Source organism: Cydia pomonella, chromosome 3 (assembly GCF_033807575.1).
Source record: "Cydia pomonella isolate Wapato2018A chromosome 3, ilCydPomo1, whole genome shotgun sequence".
NCBI classification, from domain to species: Eukaryota; Metazoa; Arthropoda; class Insecta; order Lepidoptera; family Tortricidae; genus Cydia; species Cydia pomonella.
The window spans coordinates 16,674,245-16,701,521 of record NC_084705.1 but is presented as its reverse complement, the minus strand read 5'-3'; the positions used below and the strand labels follow the sequence as shown (position 1 = coordinate 16,701,521).

At 35.7% G+C, this 27,277-nt stretch overlaps 1 protein-coding gene across 5 annotated transcripts in view; it reads right to left on the bottom strand.

The window, feature by feature from the left end:
• Positions 1–27,277, bottom strand: part of LOC133516187 (peripheral plasma membrane protein CASK) — a 381,125-nt gene that overhangs the window by 222,365 nt on the left and 131,483 nt on the right. The window lies entirely within an intron of this gene.

The following is a 27,277-nucleotide window of genomic DNA, read 5'->3' as shown; positions in this document are numbered from 1 at the left end:
AGCGTCCGAGGGAGGAAATTTCTATTAAACCGCGCAGTGCGCGACCATTTGATTGTGGTCGATACAAAAATGTAATCAACTATGGTTTTGTGGTATCTTAACACAAATATTCAGAGGTAAAGCTATTTCATTCCAGTAATTTTTACTTTAATTCCTAAATCTATGTATAAGTCAGACTTATGGAAAAATAGTGAGACAAAAGGAAATATGAAATTTCAGTTATATGAAAAATTGCATACATTCGTCCGGTTCAGTCTTAGAATCATCATAGAATATTATCTTCTCCCATTTTTATGCTGTGTGTACATGATTGTATGATGGATATAAGTGAGTCCTGTAATTTAGTTTTCCGGTTTTTTTTTTCAATATTATCTGTCTTGTAAATAGTTAATGTATAAATACATACCTACTATACAGTGTGTAAATCTAATACAGGCGATAAATTAAACCAGACAAAGAACTAATTAGTGTAATCATTATAATTAAGATGTTTTTTTAAGTTACATTTAACTGTGACCCCATAATTATTTTTTGAAATTTTTATCAGCAGCAATGTACTGTAAACATGGTTGCGTTACCAGAATATCTATTCGAAACAATTACTACGCATTTACAAAGAATATCTATTCGAAACAATTACTACGCATTTACAAACTTACCTAATATCTGCAGGGACAATCACATGTTAGTATTACACTGCGTTTAATGTTTTGTGGTTATTTTGGTAGACAGACTGCTACTAGGCATGTTAAAGATATTAAATGTTATTTATTTATCATTTTTATCAACAAAGAACTGACTCCATCTACTTAATGTCATTTTAATCAGTCACGATAACAGTACTTGACGTGATGATTCCTAATACTGAGCATAGACATACTTTGATAGCACCTTTTCTGAAAATGCATTTCATATCAGTGCATTTGTCTGATTTTGTTATACCAGATGGTGGGAAATAAGCATACGGCCCGTCTGATAATTGTATTATTACCAAAATTGATTTCGAGAATTAACTAAACAGTCTAAACACCACAAAGTTTGGTACATTGTTTCAAAACGTGACAAACTCTTTGGTAAAGTTAATTTTTTTTTTCAACTTTGATTTGACAATATCAGTCATTCTTGAGTCATTCAATACAGAAGTAATCGTAAGTTATAAAAATGCCTCGTTTAACAACTTTTACTGCTCCCGAATTAATGGACATGATTTTGATTTACGGCGAAGCATTACAAAACGGTAATCGAGTGTTAGCTCTGTACAGAGAGAGATTCCCTGATAGAAATGTACCAAAAAACGCTCGAGTAATTGTAAACGCGATACAGTGAGTTCGCGAAGGTTTGCCCGTGACTGAAAGGGTGGAGGGAGCAGCTATTCACGATGAACTGCCAGTTCCGCCATTTTGCACTTGACCCTGAGAGCAGTAGAGGAAGGAGGTCGAAGAATTGAGAAACAAGATAACTGAAGTTATTCAGAAACTCAGAGATACTATCAATCTTCGCCACATTATGGAGCTAGTCAAACGACGTTGCGAAACCTGTTATAAAATACAAGGAAGGCACGTGGAGAATAGGTATCTGTGGCGAAACCGGCGAAACTAAACTGTACTTTTAATAGGTAGGTATTAAAATAAATCGCTTTTCAAGTCTGTAGTTTTTTACGTGTATAAGTATCTAACTTTATTTTTGAAACGAGGTATTACGTTTATCAGATAAAAAGCATCATACTTGGTTATTATTTACACACTCATGGCAGTTATTGACAATAATGACATTACATACGCGATATGAAAGTAACTGTCAACGAGCGTTTAACGCGAGAGTGTTTGCATTACATTGCGGGCCGAATTATTTTGTATGGATAAAATTTTATTTGCAATTTTAAGTAAAAATTATCTAATTACATTTCTTATGTCCTATACTAACCACCGTTAAGAGATTCGCCCGTATTAGATTTACACACTGTATATTTATGGCCTACCATATAAATCTTAATTCTACAGTCGCCTATTTGCCTCTGTATCTCTCTTGCCCTTTTGAGCTTATAGTTGTCCTCGGAAAACTACGAAAAAAGAAAAGAGCAGTTTATTTAATGAATTTATCAACAACCATAAAAAAACAATAAGGGCAACGCCAGGATACAGAGGGACTACCGCGATACTCGAAAATCGAAACTAAGAACAGACATCTATTGTTATCAGCTTTTTGTCGTAAGACATTTGTCAAGAAATCCCAGTAGTTGCTTAAAAAATAAGAAATTCCCGTCTCTTGAAATTATTGCACATTTTGAGAGTGACGCAGAAATTTATCACGTATAGTTTGGCCAGGGACTATCTCATTTGAAATATAGACAGAGAAAATCATACTATATTTGTCTTGAGCTAGTAGTAGCACCCAAAAGAAATGAATTAGTAGTCTTCTTCGTTCTTATTTACTGACAAATAGGGTTTGCCAGACTATAATTCACTCTCCGGATTTGGCGCTGTCATTTCTGACCTTTAATACTAGTTTCCTACCTTGCTTGCTGCTTGCTTGTGATGTGGCTCAATATTTATTTATTTATTGAAATACAATTTTACAGCATTACAGCTAAGGGGTACTAATGCGCTGTAAAATTAAGTAGTATTAGAGCTATAAGCTAGGTAATAAAATTATATGATAAATATGACAATAATTAAAAAGCTGATACACAATAACGTAAAAAATCTTTAAAAAGTTTATGATTTTTGTCAGCAAACAAGTCGCAGTCAGGTGCAAAAAATAAAAAAATGTTGAGGAGTGTCCGGGAGCGGACGATTGGAGAATACTGGTGTGCTAACGTGTGAAAGGTTTCATTCGATAGGAGGCGATGGTTACGACCACGTAAGTATTTGTTCGGAACATAAAAGGTAGTCGCCTTTGCCATCAAGTCAAATATATAGATTAGCAAAAAAATTAACAGTAAGTACTATCGGGGTTGTTTATCCGCGAGTGTAATAAACTCCTTAGAACGAAGTGGTTATATCTTCTTTGCTTAGAACTACTATCTGTGACCAAAGACATTTCAGTGCAGTTGACCGATTTGACGTGCAATATGCAGCCGCAGTTGCGGTCTGAATGTAAATACGCCAAAGACGCAAAAATCACCATGCAACGTGCTGTCGATCTTGTAATTCATTTTCACGAAGCGTTCAGGCCGCTGCAGTAGTGTCGGAGCAGTACTGCAGCTGCGATCAGAAATACGAGTACGTTAAAATTACCATATTACGTGCAGTCGGTAGCGTCATTCATTTTACTATGGAAATTGACAATAATACCGACGCGTTAAGGCCGCTGCAGTAGTGTCGGAGCAGTAGTGCAGCTGGATCGGAAATGGACTGTAACCGTTACGGGGATATCCAAACAATATACTTGACGTTTCATAATTGTTCGGAATTTGCCAGTTTCAGTCAATGGTGGCAGCGTTATGCGTCAGCATCGGAATTGGGTTAGTTTAAATGTCGAGCCAGTGCTGCAGTGGCGGAAACTAATGTAAAAGTAATGTGGAATTCAAAATTGTTTCAAGAATGACATGAGGCTTCGTTTCAAGACTAGATTGTTAAATGCCTAATACTGACATTATATGATAGTTCGTTACCACAGGCCTACTATTAGGGAATGCTCACGGGAATTCGCGGAACCAAAAGTGCCGGGAAATGCCCAGAAATTTCAACTTTTCGGGTACCGATGATGACGTTAAAAAACCGCGATTTTTCGGTACTGAAAAAAAAATTGCATTCGTAAAGCATGTACCTATTACTCTCGAGTCTCCGCCACCTAAACTCTAAGTAGCATCCGATTTTTTCGAAAAAAAGTGATATGTGAAACGTAACGGATCAATGTCATCTTTATCATTTTTTCTAAGCCTAAGCTTTGCATACAGACAGGTCATGCGTACAAATACATTCAAGTGATTTTCGTATTATGACGTGACCACATTGTGGCATAATATAACAAAAACCGTAAAATAATAACGTGAAAACTTTGCTAACTTTCGGATACGTTTATTTTACAGAATTCACGTTGGCTACAGCAGCTATCGTAGTAAATGAAATCACCGACGCTTGAGTTTCATTCGTCGCTGTGCCAGCAAACGTATTCGTAGTATTTAAATTGTTCAATTCAAATTCTGAGCGAAGGAAAAGGTAGTGTTATTTGTACAAGGGAGTGCCCCTTGAAAAAATTTGCCTCACCTTGACCTAGTTTCCCGATCTTGAACAAAAAATGAATAATTTAGAAGGTTATTTCAACTGTCTACAGGGCTTTTATAGCGTCAACACGACATTCAAATTAAATGGATTGACGAAAAAAAAATAACACTATGTTAATGTTGCTGTTAAGAAAGGAACTTGTATTAAGCGTTTAAAGCGTAGTAGAACAAGGTCCCAGAGCCGCAAGACCTAACTTATTTTCTCATGAATAAAATGTATGGGATAATGAAGTTTTAGTATGTACTTTGAATGTCTGCATACTTGCTATATTGTCCCGACGGCCATTTGTCCAGCATTTGGACTACAGGTTATGTTCATGTCTAAAAGATAAAATATCTCTATAAGTATATAATAATCTTTTTATTTACAATAACAATATTGTTATGTATATACATAATGGATATATACATAGGATTACTATAACTAGCTTAAATCTAAAGAAGGCCTTGAGGCATTGTACCAAGGATGCTGGCGGCATTTCCTCTTCCTTTGCCAATAATAAATAAAAACTTTACGAAAAAAAACACTTTGTATCCTCAAGCAGTAGCTTTCGGAACTCAAGATCAGCTTTAGCTGACTTCTCTGTTTTGCGCGGTCTTCGGCAACATTTCCGCCCGTGTTTTGTGCCTGTTACTCCGAGTACATACATTTTAAGTTACATGCTTCCGGGTAGACCGCGGGCCAAGAGCATATTTCGTCAGTCATCGCCTCCCTGCTGATACTTTGTCAAATGATAGTTTAGATGTTGTTTTAAATTACAAAAACCGTCAGCCGGTTGTATCGCGGTGGGAAGACTGTCATCTGTAAATTGGACATGTAAAAAAGCGGCCAAGTGCGAGTCGGACTCGCCCATGAAGGGTTCCGTACCATTTATGACGTATTAAACAAGACTACTTACTAGATCTCGTTCAAACCAATTTTCGGTGGAAGTTTGCATGGCAAGGTATATCATATATTTTTTTAGATTTTTCATTCTGTTATTTTAGAAGTTACAGGCGGGGGGACACACATTTTTTCACTTTGGAAGTGTCTCTCGCGCAAACTATTCAGTTTAGGAAAAAATGATATTAGAAACCTCAATATCATTTTTGAAGACCTATCCATAGATACCCCACACCTATGGGTATGATGTTTTTTTTTTTAATTTTATGACGTATTAAAAAAAAAACTACTTACTAGATCTCGTTCCAACCAAGTTTCGGTGGAAGTTTGCATGGCAAGGTATATCATATATTTTTTTTAGATTTTTCATTCTGTTATTTTAGAAGTTACGGGGGGGGGGGGGGGGGGGACACACATTTTACCACTTTGGAAGTGTCTCTCGCGCAAACTATTCAGTTTAGAAAAAAATTATATTAGAAACCTCAATATCATTTTTAAAGACCTATCCATAGATACCCCACACGTATGGGTTTGATGAAAAAAGATTTTTTGAGTTTCAGTTCTAAGTATGGGGAACCCCAAAAATTTATTATTTTTTTTCTATTTTTGTGTAAAAATCCTAATGCGGTTCATAGAATACATCTACTTACCAAGTTTGAACAGTATAGCTCTTAGTTTCGGAAAAAAGTGGCGGTGACATAATCGGACAGACAGACGGACATGACGAATCTATAAGGGTTCCGTTTTTTGCCATTTGGCTACGGAACCCTAAAAATACTAAGGCGCGTAATCCGTTTATGGCGTTTCAGGCGTTTCACCTGATGAAATGCTACATGAAAAGTTTCATGATTTGTCATTGCTACCATAAAAAGGTAAAGCGCTTATTTTTTATGTTTCTTTTTTTTTTAATAGGACATTATTACACAAATTGGCTAAGTCCCACAGTAAGCTCAATAAGGCTTGTGTTGAGGGTACTTAGACAACGATATATATAATATATAAATATTTATAAATACTTAAATACATAGAAAACATCCATGACTCAGGATGGTGGCATGATGTTCATGCGACCAACTGACATTCTTACTTGGCTCCCCGCGGGTTACATCTATTTTTGACTTGTTATGAGTCGTTACTCCTACATTTGCACTATAGATACAATTATAAGACAAATGGCTATCGGTTCTTTAATCTCCATTCTGATGTGCCGGACTTTGAAAGAAATGAACACTTTTTTTAAACTGTCTAAAACAATATTTTTTTATTTACTCGATTGCTGTGAAGGATTACATGACAAAATCTACACATTTGGGTTGGTCTTCGACGTCTTTAAAAACTAGTCTGAGTTTAATTTTAAACTAATTAACACAAAAGTTATGGCCAGTAAACCAGTTTTTTGGCTTAAAATTGTTCAACTTCGATGCCAAATATGAAGTAAATATGTGACACTATATTGCTTACAGCCATTGCTGTTAATATGATAAGCTACAAAAACCAATAGAAAATAAGGGATTCAGATCGAAGGTCATTGGCGTTAGGGACCGCCTTACCACCGCGATATAGGCTGACGATTTTTTTAATTAACAATAGCATCTGAACTATCATCTGACAAACTATCAAACGGGAGGCGATGACAATTTTTCTACGTGTTTCGGTGGCTGCCATTCTTCAACCCACCAACGAAGCGGCAGCTGACGTCCACGAGGGTTCATCATACATAGCCGTTAACCACTATACGAGTTTTCGCCCGGGAGGCGATTGGTCATGGAAATCTGTTCCTGGTTCGCGGTCTAGGGTGAAACCTTTATTTCTGAATTTGTTAAAATGCGTGAGTGTCGCGGAACACTGGGTTGGAACGAAGTAAATTATTATTGATAAATATAGTATATTATTAATAAAAAAAAAAACGACAAAATGATAATTATCGAAACCGTTCACAAAATTTCACAAATCAGTTCAGAAATGCGACTTACAGGCAGGGTGAACAACAACTAAACATAAGAAAACATTTTTGTACAAGCTAAAACAGATACGCTTAGCTCGAGCTTCACACTCGCTTATTAGTCAATCAAAAATATGAAATTCAAGTGCAAAAAATTACATAAAATAATATCTGCATACACGTCCCGGGATCGAACCCGGGTGGTCGCTGTAATTACCTGTTCCTAAGAGCCAACTGCGCCACTATATATATATATTATACAGAATGACCTTAGCCATTGGACAAACCCTGAAATCCCACGTAGGGTGACTTCTTAGGAATGCTCTGACGTTAATATTTTTTTAATTAGAACAAAAAATAAAAAATATTTTTTTCGAACAAAAGTTATTTGCAATAATCGACAACAAAAATAAACACACTGTATTCATCTTTGGCAGTGTTTTTGACAATTTGTTCGAAATATTTTATAATGATGACATTTTTCAAAAGTCAGAAGCTTATTAGTGTCATAAATAAAAAAGATAATTAAAAAGGTCGAAGAAAATTCCATACTATTATTTGAGGATATTACCTTAGGAGCTACTAACACGTACAGGCTGCTTCAAAGTAAAAAATGGTAATTTGTTAATTTCTTCGAAACCGCTACACCGGTTGTTATGATACTTTGTACACTGGTTCTAAAAACCCTAATGCATATGTACATTTCGGCTTTGTCCAATGGCTAGGGACACACTGTATATTGGCCACGACATCTATAGCAGATGATTGTTGCGGCGTCGGGTAAAATCAGGTGTTGCGGGGAGGTTAATTGCAACGTCTGCGATGACTGAAGAGTCCAATACCAGAGCGACATCTTCTGCCACAGCAATCACAAACATGACGAGAGTCAAAGGGAGGAAGGAGGTCTAGCAGCGCGGAGTCTTTTCTGACTAAGGTTCTCTAACCAGTCCTTGTCATGTTTGTTTACACCCGCTATGAGATCTCGACGCCATTCTGGATTTATTTCAGCCTGAGATTCCCAATTGTGAGGTTGAATATCGAATTAGATCAGGTCCCTCGTGCAGCAGCCCTTGAATTTCCACCCACTATAGGATATACGTAAGTTGGTGAAATTAGGCTAGTTATTCTACAGAAAGAATTTAAACAAAAAAGGGCCGTGACGGGAAAATCTTACAATTTCCTAACAACAGTCACCTTTCTCCCTTTAAAAGAAAAGAGACAGACAATTGTTTGGAACAGAATCACTGTTTTTTTAAGCCAGGTACTAAATGTTTGGCAAGCTAGCTAATGTTGAGTAAGTATACGGTAATTGCTGAATCTTAATGTAATACAAAATGAAGTAAACACAAATATTACCAATTTTACTTCAATCTTAAAACAATGCAGTTTCAGTATTAGCAAGGTAAAGTGCATTCCGATTTAAATTCAGGTTTAGTTAGTTGTAAGGATCAGGCTGCACCATGTGGCGTAGCTAAGTGCAGATTAACTGCTTATGTAGCTGCGGAGCAACTGCATTAGAGGTTTTGTAAGCATAATATGTATTCAACATAAAAGAAATTAACACATTACGAACGGTTCACAATTATAAAATAACGAATGTAACGTTGTTTGCTTCCGACCGATTTAGTTTGAGGTAGCTTTACATAATTCACTACAGCGAGATTTCCTGATCATGTGTAAAAATGGCGCTAGCGAATGCTAACTGCATATTTGGGTTGCACCACGCTATTTGTCCGTTAAAAAGTTACGCTGCCCTTAACCGGTGGTAGACCACTGGTTAACAGCAAAGTCGTTCGATAAATATGGCGGCACTTTTTGGAAATTGTCCGTATTTCACGAATTTATGTTTGATTATTAAATAATTTGAGTAAATAAGTAATGTAAATTATTATAAATATATTTATAACAATAAAAAGGTGGAAATATCTAAACGCAAAAACGTGTGACAGTTCACATAATGGTTTTAAATGTCATTTTAGTTGCGAGACGATTTGTGTTTCATAAAATACATTAATTTGTACTGGATATTTAAAGAAAAGGTGTGTTTTAAATTGAAATTGAGTGCAGCATGAGTTTAAGTTCAGGATAAGACCAGATTGCTGCTATCACAGGTTAACAAATACGTCCCATAAAGTGAAACTCGACGGCATGTAATGAACACTATTTATCGACACACTGGTCATTAAAATCAATTTAAAACGCTCTCTGTTTATTGGAATCAGGCTGACGCAACTAGGAACAAAATAAATTTTGTATGGAACTTGTTTCGCAAATCTTTGCCAACGAAGAAAAATAAAACGTCAGTGCTTTTATTCTGTCAAGTTTACATCAAGACAACTGTCAACCTAATTGTTTTGTTTGTTATGAAGGTTTCAATGTTTTGTTCGGGTATTTCGTGCAATTTCTTTATTATTTAGTGAAAATATCGAAAATAGTGAACTGTGATCAGAGTAAAGAGCGACTTTGTTATAATGCCACCGAGAAAATGGCTTACTAAGTGTGAAATATGTGGCAAGCGAGCCACTCGAAAAAATCACGAAAAAAAGGATTTTATGGCGAAATTTCCCTTGGATAAAGACCGGTACGTATTGCTTTAGATACTTTTGACCTTATTTTGTTGCAGCAGGCTTTAAACACATCGAAAATTTGATATTTTATATTATTTTTAGTTGTGAACTAGGGATGTACTCAAACTATCGATAATTGTATGTTTATTTGTATATCAGTGTAAGTAATTAAATAAAATATGTGAAATTTCCTGAGAACTTGCATTAAAGATACAAAATCAGCTTCATAGGCAGGGTTACTGCCCAGTAGGCCAGACGGGTTCTCATGATTAACAGACATATAAATACATAAAAAGTTAGAGCATTGATAAAGGGTTGTTGATAACTGGATGCCGAAAAACATGATTTATAGATGCATATTAGCGCTAAATAATCAGTTGATCATCTCATTAGCAAATACTTGGAATATAAACTGTAGATAAAGTCATGTTTGTCCAAGGCTGTATGTTTTCAGATGCAGGCAGTGGGTCAAATTTGTTGGGAACGAAGACCTGACGATACATCTTTCCATAGAAAAGTAACATTTATTGAAACATGTATGTGCAGAACATTTTGAAAATAAAGTTTAAAAAAACACGACTTAAAAACTGTATTAAAATAATTCGGGTCCACATTAAGCCCGACCAGATAGTCCACTCAAAGAACTATCCACTATATAACATACAACTTAAATGTGGGCTCGATGCTAACCTGATTTCGAGTACAAAATTTGTAGACAGGAGCCTAGTTTCAACCCTCCCCATTTTATCGATATCGATAAGAATCGCAAGCGTGTAGCGTACTACACTATTTAAATCGGTTATGTTGGTATTATGGTTCCTTGACAGTTCTTTGTCGTAGATTTTGGTAATGATTTGCGAAACAAACAGAGTCCACTCGCTAGTATGGAAGTCCCGTCTCTTAAAACGTAGTGATTATATGCTCTTTGATTGGAATCAAGATAAGAATGTTATATCCCTTGGAAATACTGGTGGCCTAACTATGATATTCGAAAACAGCGAGATGACAACTAGAAACATATACAAAGTCGGCCTCTGAAAATCGTAACCCACAACAGAAGTGAACTAAGTATATTCATAACTATAAACGCACATAAAACAAGATGCTAAATATGAAATCAAGTATTATAGTGTGAAGAAAATGTATTAGACAATTCCAGACCAGTCGGCATAATAGGTTATATATATATAAGTGAGCAAAATGTGTGATGTAAAACTGATTATAATACTTCAATTCATACATACTTGCTTGTGTTTTATTTGCTTTTACAAAATATCTTATTCATTAACCCTAGAAACATCAACTTTGCAAGTAATGAACTAAAAATAGTTTTATTTATGGTGCTATTTATATTTAAATTCATAACAAATTTTGAAAAACTTGTTATAATAAACCCAGTGATTATTAACTACTACAAGTGCAATTTGAATTTGAAAATTTGTGTTGCTTCTAAATGAAAAATACCTACAGCTGTACAGTCTTGCATGCTAAGATTTTCCAGTCAGTTACATAGTCATGATTATATTATTTTATTCATTAGAATACAAAGTTACAATTAGATTTAACAATTCACAGCTCCATAAATCTATATTTATTTTAAGTGTGGGCTTACCTCCTGGGTATCTCTTATCTTCAATTATTACATTATACCTATTATAGTGTCCCGCACCCGTTAGCGACATGGCATGGCAGGGCGTCCTTCAGAAGCATCCATACACATTGAGCTCTGCTTGTGAATGTCAAGGTATCCCTCTGGCATTTTCAGGTTTACCACATTGTCTTAGACACGCCAAGGTGTTCTTAGCATTTGTTTGTCTGAGGGATGCCTCGGCATGCCCTAGCATACTTACCTTGATACTAAGCCAAGTATTATATGATAAGTATTATATCATCTGTGGCCAAAGGATCTCTTACTGTGTCTAGGCAATAGTGGCCTCCGAGCCTAATAAAGTAATTCTTCTGGAAATATCGAATATACATGAGAACAACTGAATAGTTTAATAGGTATAACCTGCGGTGGCAGCATGGTTCCATTTTTATCACTTGTCACTATGCCTGTCACTTTCGCGATTACATACTTGTTAGAATGTGACTGGCGGCATGGTGACAAATGATAAAGAGCTGACCATCTTAGTTGTTTCCTTTCCTACTGGACAACATTTATAAGTATAACAGCCAATACCTGGGTTAGATAAAATATAATATGGCTTGCCTTCTGTCACCTGAATTTTACTTGTGTTCAACCAGTCATACAGTGAAGTCGCATATAAATAAATTACAATGTAAAAATTGTATGTAACCCTAGCCATGTATTGGAAATAACATAACAGTAAATTGGTAAAAAATATAATCCATAGGTCTTAAATAGCAATAGAGCATCAGGACATACTTTAGAGAATGTGTGAACCCATTATTTTTAAATCTAACTACACAATACCCTACCTACATATTAACCTACTATGTTTGATGTGTTTCATAAATGATTTATATCATGATAAAGAATAGTTGACAGAAAATATAATAAGTAGGCACTTAAATATAATTGTGAAATAATATATTATATGTCAATGAGTTGTTGATTTCTCTCTGGATAACCTTTTACCTCCATTAGTCACTACCTAAAAAGGATTTAGTGTGAGGTAGAAAATAAAGTAAGATAAGGTAACAAAAAATACATTTTATTGTCAAAAATGAAATACAGATAATATTTATAATACTTTATTTTTCGCAACAAGTTTTTCCAGTTAATCTAGTGTATGATTCTTGGATTTCTTGAATCGATTCACTTGTGGGTAACTTTCATTTTGTATTTCATATCAAATGGTGTATATCAAACCTGAAAAGAAAGTAACATGAAATTATTATGCATAAAAATATATTGTGATCCGTTTCAACCAATGGCAAAACCATTGAAAAATGCTTAGGTCAAGCAGGTTTAAATTAAAGTACAAAAGTAACTTGAATATCTGCTACTACCAGAACTAACAGTTATGTATTATTGTGTCAACAATATATGTAATTGGAAATGTTACCCCAACTGTCGGTATTTGGGTTATAGTCGTAGGTAGCGTAGGTAATTCCTTGTGCTTAGAGCTCTGAAAGTAGTTAGGGGTACGTATTAAACTAATAAATAAAATAATAAAATAAAATAAATTGATTTTATTTCAGGCAAGCAGTAATGTAATAAGATAACTTACCGGGCAATGTTTTGCAGCTTGGAAAGCACTTGGACACTGAACAATCGTAGTCAGCAGTTTCACTTTAATTTAATGTGCCATTAATATAATCATAAATATATTCAAGATTGGCATGGCATAAATTGTGTAATATTTAGATTTAAAACCTGAAAAGAAACTAGTTCGCGCCTACAAGTTTTCTCGTTGTTGAAAAATTTGACAACTTTGACATTTATGACTATTGACTGGGTTGCTATATGAAAAAATAATTCTACCATAAAATTTTTGGTAGGAACGCGTTCATAGTATGGCCACACGATTAGCGACGACATTCTGTTATTTTATAGTTGGTGCAACGCATTTTATTTAGCAATCGTTAAGACCCCCACGTAAGCGTTAAAATTTAGCGAACTGTGCTTACGTTAGCAGGTGGTTTGGTGCAACTGGCCCTTAAATTGTATCCTTCAGTTCGTCTTTGTTTAAATGTCATGATTTTAGTTTTCTCTAGATTAATTTTCAAATTATTAATATTTAACCAATTTATTACTGTTTCTAATGTCTTGGATATTTCATCAAAGTCATTAGACAAATACCCGCTTTGTTTGCCACTCGTTGTGTTAATAATATTTTAAACATTACCTCGCAAAGGCTCTCTTGCTTGTTCAAAAATGGATGAGAAAGTTGAATTTTATTCATAAGTGTAGCAAAGTAATTTGATACATAAATGACTATTCTTACTTTTATCTATGAATAGCTTATAAAAAAGTATCAATTGAGTCTTACTTGTCACTGGTTCCCGCCATTTTTAATTGTTTTAAAAAGACGGTAACGCAGTGACAAGCGGCCAGTTCGAGTACGGACAAGCTATAGTGAAGACGTCTTGGAATATTTGTTGTAAATTGGTTGTTATTATGTTTGTAACAAATGAATAAAGTTAAAATATTGGTACAAGTATTCGTTTTCATCATCAACCCGGTGGTGGTCTTATATAATTTTGAATAATAAATATTTAATAACGATTATTTGGATTTGATTTGGTTTGATTTTGTTCTATGTTGTACAGTGTTTTCTTCGATTTGGTGTGGTGAAAAGTTTTCTGTTTCACTCGGTGGCAAATTTCCTTAGACCGTTCAATTACAATGGCACTACCAGCAAGATTTGGCGGATCAGACACTGGTGAAAAGGCATTTTCGGATTTTAACATGATCATACCAAAAACAAAGAACTTCAAAATGGCGGCCATTCTTTACAACTTTGTCTACGAATTAAAACAAAAAAGGTTACTTTGCTAATCCGCGAAAAGAATATTCATTCATATTTTATTCTTGTCGTGGATGGTCATATTTAATCCATATTAATTAAAACAAAACATATTACTTTCCTAATATTTTTTGTTTTAATTAATATGGATTTCCGCAAATTAACGCCTGATTCTATTCATTATTTGTCTACGAATTCATATTAAAGTACTACCTTTCGGATCCTCAAATATCTATTTCCATCATGATTGGATCAAATTTTCCGCGGCCGGTATCGTTTCCGAGCTACGAGCAAAAAATTAAAAAAAAAGATCATTTTTGCACACTTGGGATTTCGCAAACTCGGATTATACGCATTTAGGAACAAATCAAGGTATAAAAACGATTTTCAGCTAGCTGGGAATTGATTCACCGCAAAAATCTAATTTGAAAAATCACTTAAAAAAAGAAAAACCGACTTCAAAAATGACTGATTAACCGTATAATTGAATTGAAAACATTTATTTCATGTAACTGTGACACATACATTTTGTTACAAAAAAAAAAAAAAAACAGTTTCAAAAGGGTTAGTACTTGAGCCTAAAAATTATATCTAAAAATTATACCTAAACCTACACACTTAACCTACCAGCTACCACTGTATGGAACCCATAGGGGAATGTAGTCCCGCACAGTGTAGCATTAGCGGACAATCTGGCTTATCCCCCTATCATTCTTAAGATAATGTTGGGACTGTCCCGCACCCGGCGCACCAGGGATGCGGCGGGCCTGCGCAAGGTCGTCTGAAAACAATCAACGCGCGCCTCCGCAAACATTCCTGATGCGCTACAGAAGCGAGGCAGTCCCACAATTACCCGGAACGCGTTATTATATTGGACGCGGAGAGCCCCATAGGCCCGCTGCGAATACTGAACCCAAAGGTTGCAGGTATACAGGGAAGTACAGAAAGCTCTAAAAAGAGTAACCCGTATCCCCCTGGAGCACCCCGCAAACCTTCGAGCTATCATATTCGCACGCACCGATAAAGCCCTCCGCTCCCGTTCGATGTCCATGTCATCCTTGAGGTCGGCCGCAACCACATGGCCTAGATATTTAAATTGGGTTACCTGGTCCATAGTACTGTCATTTAGCTCAATTGCGGGGAACTCCGAATATTTGTTGCGGTCGCACTCAAAGACGACATACTGGCTTTTTTTAACATTATATTTCAGACCGTGACTAGCAGCATAGGCCTCGCACACATTGAGCAGTCTTCGTATACCACAGACCGAGGCGCTCAGAAGCACCATGTCGTCCGCGTAACTTATGTTGTTAACGCACACTCCGTCTATATGACATCCGACATGGATGCTGCTGAGCGTCTCAATCAGTTCGTTAATATACAAATTGAAGAGCGTTGGTGAACTCAAACCTCCCTGTCTCACCCCACACTCCAATCTGTATTCATCAGATAGCACATTAGCCCATCTAACGCTGTTGACCTGATTTCCATACCAGTACCTGAATATACGTATCGTTTCCGGTGGTATACCGGATTTCTGCAGTTTTTTCCATAGTATATTGTAGGAAACCAGGTCAAAAGCCCTAGATAGATCCAGGAAACAGGCAATAACTGGGGTCTTACTCCTAGTGTAATACTTGATAGTGTGCTTCAGACACAGTATTGCAGATTCTGTAGACAGACGTGGTCGGAAACCAAATTGGTTGTCATGCAGATTAATACATTCATTTAGCTGTGAATTAAGCACACTATCAAATATTTTGGCCATAATTGTTGCTAATGATATCGGCCTGTAGTTATTACGGTCGGCTAAGTCACCAGTTCTATTCTTTACCACGGGTACGATGATTGTCCGCATCATATCCAGGGGCAAATAGGAATGCCTCATACACAAGGTAAAGAACATTGCCAAGCTCCCCTGCCGTGCCGTAAACTACATTCATGTTCTTCGAGAGTTACTATGACAAGGTCATGACCAAAACATGTCTATTGTTAATCATTTGTTAACGAGCATAACATTCAGTAAATCACTAATTTAAAAGCAACATCTTAACTCGACCTAAAATAACGTCAACATATGAAACTAGTGCAGCCTTTTGATAATGCACGTGGCGCCCTACGAATTATTAATGCCTACGATGCACCGAATGGCGAACGACAAATGGGGGCTCAGCATGAACACACATTACGCTTGGGAGCGAGTTTTCAAACATTCGTCCTGGTTTTTTAGTTGCATATCTAACTTGTTCTGAAGGTTAAAAAAATCATTGATTCTGCACCTCTCGGAGTCCGAAAAGGTCACACAATCACCACAAGGTCTTACGATTGACCTATGCTGGCCGTTTCATAACACCCGAGGATAATGGCGCCAATTCGAACGTATACTGACATCAGATTGATGTAATTTAGCTATCGTGCGTCTCGCTAGCGCCAATACTTGTCGATAGCTAAATTTAATGACATCAGTCAGATATCATTCTGAGGTCAGTGTACGTTCGAACTGGCCTGAATGTCAAAGTACGTAGTGGAATTAGATAGCAAAGTTATTTACTATTAAAATTGAAAGTATACCGAAATTGAACTATCTTAAAACCTAGGGTATTATTCATATAAGCATTCTCGTAATATTGTAATAACGCCGCGCGTTAGGTCATTAGTTCGCCAAGTGGGTCTAGGAAATTGTATCTATGAGTATTGTACAAAATTGATGTAGCTTAAGAGTATTCTTTCAATAGGTGTTATGATACTAATTACATATAGATATTGATGTATCCGTAACAAATGACTTCAATAATAGAAGCGAATCATTCATCGGATTGGATTACCTCATATGTCGTACAGTTCGATTATCCCTCAATACAATAGGATTAAGCACACCACATTAATCGCTTACAAATTCAAACTTATCATTATACTCGTACCTACCAAAATGCGGTTTCGAATAACAACAGATGATCAAAGGGAAGCATTTCATTCAATACTTAGTATTTTCTTTGTAGTAGTATCTACGTTCTAAGGTTATTGATATTAGTGAGTTACAAAGAATATCTTATATACCCCTCAGAGAGGGCCCGCAAAAAACCTGCTTACAAAATTTCACGAGAAGCGGTTCCATGACCAATCGCCTCCCGGGCGAAAACTCGTATAGTGGTTAACGGCTATGTATGATGAACCCTCGTGGACATCAGCTGCCGCTCCGTTGGTGGATTCAGGAATGTCAGCCTCAGAAACATGTAAAAAAAATTTAGTCATCGCCTCCCGTTTAATACTTTGTCAGATGATAGTTCAGGTGCTATTGTTAGTCAAAAATTCGCCGGTTGTATCGCGGTGGAAAGACCGTCAGCTGGTGGCATGAACATGTAAAAAATAAGCTTTACCTTTATATGATAGTAATAAAATTTTATGAAACCTTGCATGTAGCATTCCATCAGGCGTTCCACATAAACGGTTACGCAATTTACACAATACGTATACTTTGCGGACATAAAGTGGTAAGGCGCGTATTTTTTACATGTTCATGACATCAACTGACGGTCTTTCCACCGCGATACAACCGGCTGACTGTTTCTCACATTCATGATAGCATCTAAATATCATCTGACAAAGTATCAGTCGGGAGCCGATGACTGACGATATATGCTCCTGGCCCGCGGTCTACAGGCGATTGGAAGGAGTTTATTAAGTTATTATTAAGCAGGCATTAAAATAAAGATTAACTGCCTAATCTGTACAGTTTTTTCTATTGTAAAACTTTCAGTTTGTGTTTCGTACTTAACACTGTTATGCCCTAAGTGACAAGCGACTGCTCGTGATAACCTTTAACGTTACTTATTATGCGAGGCATTTGGGATGTTTTGAATTAACGCACACAATAAGAGGCCCAGGACTAGATTAAAAGCTACTTGTACAGTCGTGTACGTATGTTGAGTAGTGTGAACAATTGATGTATATTTAGTGACTGTAATTATACCGGGTATGGCCTGTAACACGAGCAAAAAATTAAACCGTAGGCGGTACTCCTCAAACTGACCAACATTTGTTCAGCGACTTAACTTTAGCTTATTTTTGTTCTTACAATTTTCAAAACAAGTTGACATTATAATGACTCATAAATAAACCTAATGACAATGGGTAAAAAGCTATTTCAACCAATGGTTCCCGTTTATGTACAGAAAGGATAGTTACATATTAAGCGTAGTGATTTTCAAAAATGTTATGCTGGTAAAAAGCAATTTATACGTATGTGTAGACGCGTAAAGAAAATCCATACATCACCATAATTTATTCTGGCCTGTAAGAAATTATACGGGCCATTACCTGGAACAAGACGATACATTAACGTTTCATTGAAATGTTAAATTGTAAAAAATAAAAGAAAAGTAATTTTACACCAATCCATTAGAAAAAGTATATACATAGCCGCTTGACACCTCTACACGAAAATACCGTAGACCAACGTTTTAATTGATAAATTAAGTATAAAATAATCATCATACCACTTACTCCATACAATAGCATACATACATAAAATGTTGTCCAGAAATAAAATGTAAGTAAGTAGTTCGACATTTTGAAACATACATTTATTTTACTTAATTACTAAAAACAGTAACGGCAACTCAGCCTTTATAACCTTTATAAAGTTATCGTTCTTAACTGCTTATATCACAAAGATCGACATGTTTTGGTGTATTCTCCCCAAGTTGTTTTTCTGAATAAGTAAATGGTTATAAATTATAACCATTTACTTATTCAGAAACATTATAACTTATAATGTTGATATATATATATTTAAATGGCATATCGCGGTGTCAAGTCTAGAAGATAAAGGCAAAACACATCAATGAAATGAATAAACCGATAACATAATTCTACATTATAATCGTTTATTGTAATAACGAAACTTAGCTGAGACACGGACACATTAGATATAAATAAATCAATTTAAACAATTATAAACTAAACTAATATTGTCATTTTTAATTGATTATTGTTTTTACTCTACATCTGATTTTTATCTGTATAATTTTAATGCTCCTGATTTGACAAGACTTAATAATAAGTAAGTACATATGTAGATAATGCAAATCTATTTCGCAAGTTCGTATTGTAAGGAAATTCAAGTTTTTCTACGCCATCAGGCAGGGTATACTGCTACACATATTCATTTACCACCACTGTAATCAGGTTGACATAATTATATTCACAAACATTTTGAACTTTATTTTCAAAAGCCAAAACTACTGACTCAACATACACTACATATTTAAGATAATAAAATGACAACACTTTCATCTAAATTTGCACATATTTGCATACAGTCGTGTCCAATCCCAAAGGAGCCTTTTGTGATTATTCTAGCAACCTTATTTTCTACCCTCAACAATTTACACAAATAAGGGGTTTTGTATTTTGCGTACTGTGGGATCACTCGATACGAAGTAGCTTAAGCGATCGGTCATGCTTCACTTCTATTTACATGAGTAGATACTTAACTATACGAAAGGGAAAGTGCTTTTTATTTGTATTATGTAACCAAAACCAAACGGAACCCTCACCCTATATCTTCGTCCTTGTTTTGTCTGTTCGTTCGTTTGGCAAAAGCATTTTATTACTCCTTGTGTAAGTCACAAATAAGTGCAACTCCCTATTGGTCCTCAACATGCAGCAGTTTTGTTTCGCAACTGAGAGTATCAATTGTGTTTACCACTTAAGCACCGATTATATAATAGCTCTCACGAACACGTATCTCTCAAAGAAAACGCAAATAATTTTGATGCCTATACAAAAATACAATGGAGTGACCTCCAGTAGAGCTAAGATGGTCGGCTCTTTATCATTTGTCACGTTCTAACAAGTATGTACGCGCGAAAGTGACGGGCATATTGACAAGTGATAAAAATGGAACCGTGCTGCCACCGCAGCGCGCGCACCGGCACAACGCTAGGGAGGCTTACTTATACAGCTGAGCGAAATAAAATTAAATCTATATCTTAAATTATGTATTTAAATCATTCGTTTACTTACAATTGTTTTACTTTTATTAAATGTATCATTTTTTTCCTTCTCTAAGTCATCTGTTATTGAACTTGATTGTGGTCGGTTTTAGTGCAGGTTTTAGTTTATTTGAACGTTTTCTTTGCGACAGTAGCTATTCCGACTATGGATTTAAATGAAGAAAAATACCTACCTACTTAGGTACACATATAAATTTTAATTCAATTATGTAAATACCGGTCCCATTTGATCAAACTAACATTAGAACTTTACATAGGTATATAACAGCATAGCGTAAAATAACTACAAGCAAGTTAAATTGCAATAATTATAAGATAGATAACCAGGGCATAAGTAATGACAGTAAGTACTTTCCGCTGTAAAGTTAAGTACATACTTACTGCCGTTAAAATAAACATTTACCTACCAAAACAACGTAAGTTTGCTACCTATTTCAAATAGATAGATATCTAACTATAAATGTGTCGTATAAAACATTACATGTTTAAAGAAATTCTATGGTAACTATCGTAACAATAATAATGATATTAGAGCGCGCGGTGACGTGCGTGCGTAAGCGCGTTGTACTGCCGGCAGGACAAGATTCCTAGGCGTAAATTCGAGCTCGCGCGGAGAGTTCCATAGGCCTGACATAAGGGTTCACATTTGCGTCTATACAACAAAATACATATAAAATATATACATTGCATACATTCCTGCCAAGTGAGTCATTTTATTCTTTATATTTTTCCTGCTATTATGTGTACGGTAAAAATAGTATTGAAAACTACCGAGTACCGGACGATGTCGCGGCGACTATAGATAGTCGGAGTAACGTAATAGATTGACAGTTACATATGAAGTAACACTTATATATATGAAGGTAAGACCTACCGTTTAAATGATATATCTTATGCCTTAGCTTCATGTCTCTTACTATCAAAGTTCTTAGAAAAGGCCACGACGGTGTCTAACCATATAACAAAAGGAAGCATATACATAATTTATGAGAATATTACTCTTTGTAAATTATTTGAGGATGTCCGAGGTAAATACGGTGAGGTGATACGTGATGAAAATAGCAAGATAATTTGACCCAACACCTTTATTTTTTCTATTTCTGCGCCACACTCTTAAACGAAGGACAACACGGTCCACCCTTTGCACGCTTACTGATCAACCTCCGTCCGTGCTATCTAACTTGACAGAGCGAGTCAACGATAGTTGATGTGAAATATAGAACCATTTGGTTTCGCTCCCCTTTTCCCCTAAGGGTCAATTCATAAATGTCAAAAAACAGTTCTTACGTTACTCTGACTATATGTACTTACTGATATTCAAATATTGTAACCGGTATCAATATCAACATATTAATGCCCAGTAACAAAATATACAAAAAAAGCTTTGAAATTGACCAATGGTAGAATTTTGTTCAGCTGTTGCATTCAAATCCTTGCAACTCCCGGCAAGTTTTACATGTTTGGTCATTTTCCTACAAACCAAAAATGCAGCAGCTGAATAAGTAAACCATCGTATTGTGGTATCCGACGCGTCGTGGGCACACGTTAATGAGCACCGAAGTGGGTCACAGAGCGTCGGCGTAGAGCAGCTACGAGAGTTAGAGTACGCGGTCAAAATATGTACATATCTAGGGTACAAGAGCCGTAAATTTAGCTATCCAAATATTTGATACCCGTTACAGTGTTCATCATAAGTGAAGTGCTATAAGCTGTGACCATTCGAGTTTTCATGTAGCAAGCTTTAATAAAGTACTTATAAATAATAATCATTTCATTACTAAACTGCGTCTTTTTTGCAAACTATTTGTAAGGGCCGTAGCTAAATATAGTAGTAATGTTTTATGACTTTTGGTCATAATGGACGAAATTTTTTTTTCATGTGTGCGAGTGTGTTTCCTGCACACGACACATAATTTATTTTTCACGTCAGCAGCTCGAACAAGGGTAATTTGCTGCTTAAAAACAGTGAGTAAAATCACATTTTGCTCACCGAGTGAGACAAAATAACATTCAAGTGACCTTTAAATTCGAATGTCATTTCAACGTGCGGGGCCTAATACAAGTTCGAAATATTTGGATTCTATTGTCTTTATCCCTTTCACGTTATTAGCAAAAAGAAAGAGACAAAAAAGTGCATACGTAATTCAACGGTATATTGACGGTTTCCGGATCTTAGTTTTTTTTTTACAAAAAAAAAAAAGTTGTCGATTTAACTGTCAATTGATGTTCGTTAATTCATTATAATCATTATTTTCGTATTATTTTATTGAAATTTCTTTCGTTTTGTTTTATTGCGGTGATTAAAGTTAATTGTTAGAATACCTTCAGAAAACATGAGTGAAATAGTGATCCGTCCGTCTGGATTACATTTTTTCAGGTTGTATTTTTTGATGGCTGACTGACGTGAAAAAAATTGTGTACTACACGAGATCAAAGTTATTTACATCTCGTGCGCTTTTGAGTCCCTTACTACGCTCAAGATTCTAAATTAGATAGATCTATTATAGAATCTTTCGCTTGCACGGGACTCAAAACAAGCACTCGAAGAAATATCAAACTTTGCTCTCTTGTTGTACAAATTTACTTCCTCTATTTATTTAATTACTATTTACTTCCTCGTGGAAAAAACATTACAACGAATAAATATAGTTTTTTATTTACAAATAAATTTTGCGAGTTTCCTTTAAAACTTTAATGTCTGTCAGTAGGTATGTCTAAACCGAGTCATACAGTGGCAGGCTGGCAGCGTCGCGTCGCAGCCAAAAAGGCGTATTTCACTGAGTTAATACAAAACCAAGTTGTTACAAGAACTGTCAGGAGATAGAGGTTAAAGTTACACTACACAGGTTAGGAGCGAAATGTAGCAGGTTAAAGTTAGCTTTAATATAATAGTACATTACGATACAAGTGCGAAAAATAGGAAATTCGAAACGAGTGGCGATAAATTAAAACACGACCGAAGGGAGTGTTTTTAATCGACACGAGTTGCGAATTACCTATTCGCATATGTATCGTACAACGTTTTACAGTACATATGGCCATTTAAATGTTCGACACAGTAACGTAATATGCTAATTTTCGCACTAGTGCGGTAAAGTAGCACCATTTGTACTGTAAAATAATATATGATCTAACTTATAAAGATAGGATATAAATTGAAATGAAAGATTTGGCTATAGAGAACGGTATGATTACAGTTTAGATGTATATAAAGAGCCATACCATCATCGTTGAACGTTGTCGTAGGCTTATTAGGCCAATCAAATTAGATTTTTTCTAACTATGAATTCCTAGCAAGCTGGAAATCGTTTAATACCTTCATCTGGTCCTAAATGCATGTAATCCCAGTTTGCGCAATCTTAGGAGGTGTGCCTAAATTTCATGAGCCTTGGGAGAAAAAAATTTCCTTGGATTGACAAACCACTCGATATAGAATGAACCCACCATCGATTAAACTGGCACGACCAGCAAGGTTTTGCTGGAAGTTAATTGCTCAAAACGCTTTTTTGGATCTAATTTGACTGACCTATATGTATAGCAGTCGCTTCCGTAACAGGATACTTCTGTCATTCAAAAATGCAGTCACAGAAAGAGGTTCCTAAGGGATAGGGCGCCACCGCCTGACTCCTGCGTCAAGCGCGCTGGTGCCACAGACTAGTCAGATATGGACACGGCTAAAGAGACGAATCACATCAAAAATTATCCGATTGCTACCTAAAACTTCGGCACGCTCACCGGACTCGCAAGGTAGTCCAGGGTGACCGACTGATCGTGGAGTTCTTGCAGAAGGCTCAATAGAACGGCTGCAGATCTCGATACATTAAGATAACTGAAGGAACGGAATAACGAACGGAAAGGGTGGCGGTGGGAGATCGAAAAAAAGCCACGGGAAATTTACAAGTGCGGCTGCATTAGATAACCAGGACCTCGTGGTGAAGGAAAAATGGCGGTCATACTTTCACGAGCCATCCTACTTAAACAGAGGAATACACAATTAACAAAAATACATAATCTTATAAATATTATAACATAACAGGAATAGTGGAATGACTTGTCATATGTATTACAAAACGAATATATATCCGATTGCTAATAACCAAAACTTTATACAGCCATCATTATAAAAAACCTAAAAACCAGAACCTAACATCACTATAAAGTGACAATATTTTTAATTAAGGCCTTTAAAAAAAAAAAAACAAACTTACAATCTTGAAAATGTACCTACAACTTTATAAATTCCACCTAACTCGATCTGCGGTTAGGTTACGACAGATAAATCTGGGAAACTGACTTAATATACCTACTCGTATTATAGCATTAGCCAATAATTCGTATTTTCCGCTTCGAGCGACAAGCGCATACTAACATAGAATCTGCCTAGAGGAAATCTGGCGGTGAATGCGTTAACATCACGATGTGGCCAAAGTTAAAGTCGTAAATATTTCCAGAAAGTTTTTAAATACCTCCAGGCCACTGATTAATATCAGGAGGCCTGGGTCACTGCTTATTAGATGGCTAAATTTGGTTGGTTAGCCGTTCGTAAACACGGACCTGTAATTTGAAGAGGGGTTGGAGCAAAAGGAGAATCCAGGTCAAGGCTGGAAAGGTTAATTTACGATTCAAAATTTTAGATTTCCATCGTATATAAAATGGAGAACTCTACTCATGCAATTTGAATATTATTCAGCTCGTACCATTGTGAGGAATCTTTTAGTACTTATGGAGGTTGTGTAATAGTTATTTGTTTTACAAGGGGGCAGAGTTACATACAGTTTAACCCCTCGTCTTAATATTGATACCGGAGCAAGCGAGATTCTAAAATTGAACCACGAACATAGCGAGAGAGAGCGAATGTGCCACCGAGTGAAACACAAAAACCCAACCAACGCGAGGAAACTACTAAAGTTGGACCAAGATAATTCTGCAGCGATTTTGATAGCCCAGACTGTGTTATTTATTCGTCATAATTTAATAGAAGTTTGACGATTAAAATAACCCTCGCACAGTCTGGGCTATCAAGATCACAGCAGACTTATCTTGGTCTAACTCTAACTGTAGAACATTACAAATCTAATCTAAGTTTATGTAGGCAATTGCTGGATAAACATCAAGTTGTAAAACGTAATAAAAGTCCAGCAAGTGTCCTTTCCGCTCAGTTAAACAGTCCTCTCAAATATTACTTCTTATCTTCTTATTGGGTGTTTTCTATGTATTTAAGTATTTATAAATATTTATATATTATATATATCGTTGTCTAGGTACCCTCAACACAAGCCTTATTGAGCTTACTGTGGGACTTAGTCAATTTGTGTAATAATGTCCTATAATATTTATTTTATTTTATTTATCGGTGTCTGATTATCAGCATATTTTACTGTGTCGGTAGTTTATAGTTGACTGCTGAGTGAAGTTAGTCAATTCGCTAAATGTGATTGGTGCAAATGGCCCTAAGACGATTCGATTGACGCAAGAATGATCAAAATATGTCCAATGTACCACGCGTTTGGTCGCCCGCCTAAGTGTTTTTGTATTCAATTACAAAACGCTAAACGTAAAATTAAATACCATCAAAAACATAACTTGTAAAAAACCAAGTCTCGCAACTCAGTTCTTCTACCGTAAAAAGTAGTGAGATCCATGTAATACCAAGTCGGTTAATTTATTCAGTCCCTGCTTAAGTGACCTTCTGTCTTAGTTATTACATAATTAGCTAACCTAACAACATCTTATAGTGACCATATCAATATTAAATAGTACATTACGATACAAGTGCGAAAAATAGGAAATTAGTAATGAGTGGCGATATATTAAAACACGACCGAAGGGAGTGTTTTAAATCGACACGAGTTGCGAATTACCTATTCGCACATGTCTCGTACAACGTTTTACAGTACATATGGTCCTTTAAATATTCGACACAGTAACGTAATATGCTAATTTTCGCACTAGTGCGGTAAAGTAGCACCATTATGTACTGTAAAATATTTTATGTTTTAAATAAACAGATTGACTTGGCAATCGCACTAAACAATCTAATTTAATATAATATTTAATACTTGTCAGATACATAGTGTTTTCATGCGATTGCGATGCGACTGAGTTGCGAGACTTGGTTTTTTACAAGTTATGTTTTTGATGGCAGCTCATTTATTTTTGTAGATAGTCCTACTTTTTTTCTTTTTCGGTACCTTCTACTTTTTGAATTCCATTATATTATACATATACAGGTACACTGATTCATTGACTGCAAATGTAACTTTGTAATCCTATACATTTATATGGGATTACAAGATTATTTACACCAACTGCGTAAATAATCTTGTAATCCCATATAAATGTATCTAGAAAACCGGACCGAAATTGAATAATATTTTAATTTATTCTTGATCTATATACTATATGTATTCTAAATTTGAAGCTTCTATGTCTGCTAGAAGTGCCTTAGAGTTTTGATGATCGGTCAGTCAGTGAGTGAGTGACAAAATTAAGAAACTTTGACTAGTTATAATTGTTACACTACTGGTTCAAATTGAAATAAATTTGAAATATACTGTGTTTATACAATGCCTGCTTGGTTACTGAAAATTCAGGCTTCTAGTTTTATCCACAACGAATTTTTGGGGGGGTCGAAAATGGCCTGAACTGCTTCGAGAAAAGGATGGTACGGCCGTGCACCTTTTTTGCTCGACTTGGCGGGGGTAGGTTTAGGAAAAAGTTGCTGCCGATAGTGTAAAAAGTCCCTCGACGTTCACCACTTTATACCGCCATCAATTCATATATGTAGCACATACCTATTAGGAAAATACTTACCTAGTCTCTAGCCACCGGTAAGAATACTAGCCTAGGATACTTATTAAATGCCAATGTCGTTATTTGTTCATATCCATGGGTTCTGTAAAATATTGCTCTAAAACAGATTTTTATAAAAACGCTGGAACACTGATTAGACAAATGGTAACGGCCATAACAAATTCAATAATTACAATTAGTTAAACTCCAACGTATACATTAATTTCACCCTTTCATCCACTCTCCACAGACACAAAAGCTTAATAATTATTCGCGCCGCTCCATTACTTCACAAGTATTATTTACTTTCCATTCGCGGAGTATATTTTGTTCGAAACAGTGATGTGGGGATAAATATCAACGTCAAAATAGTTTTTGTTTCTATGAAACCCAAGAATGAGGTACAATTGTTATG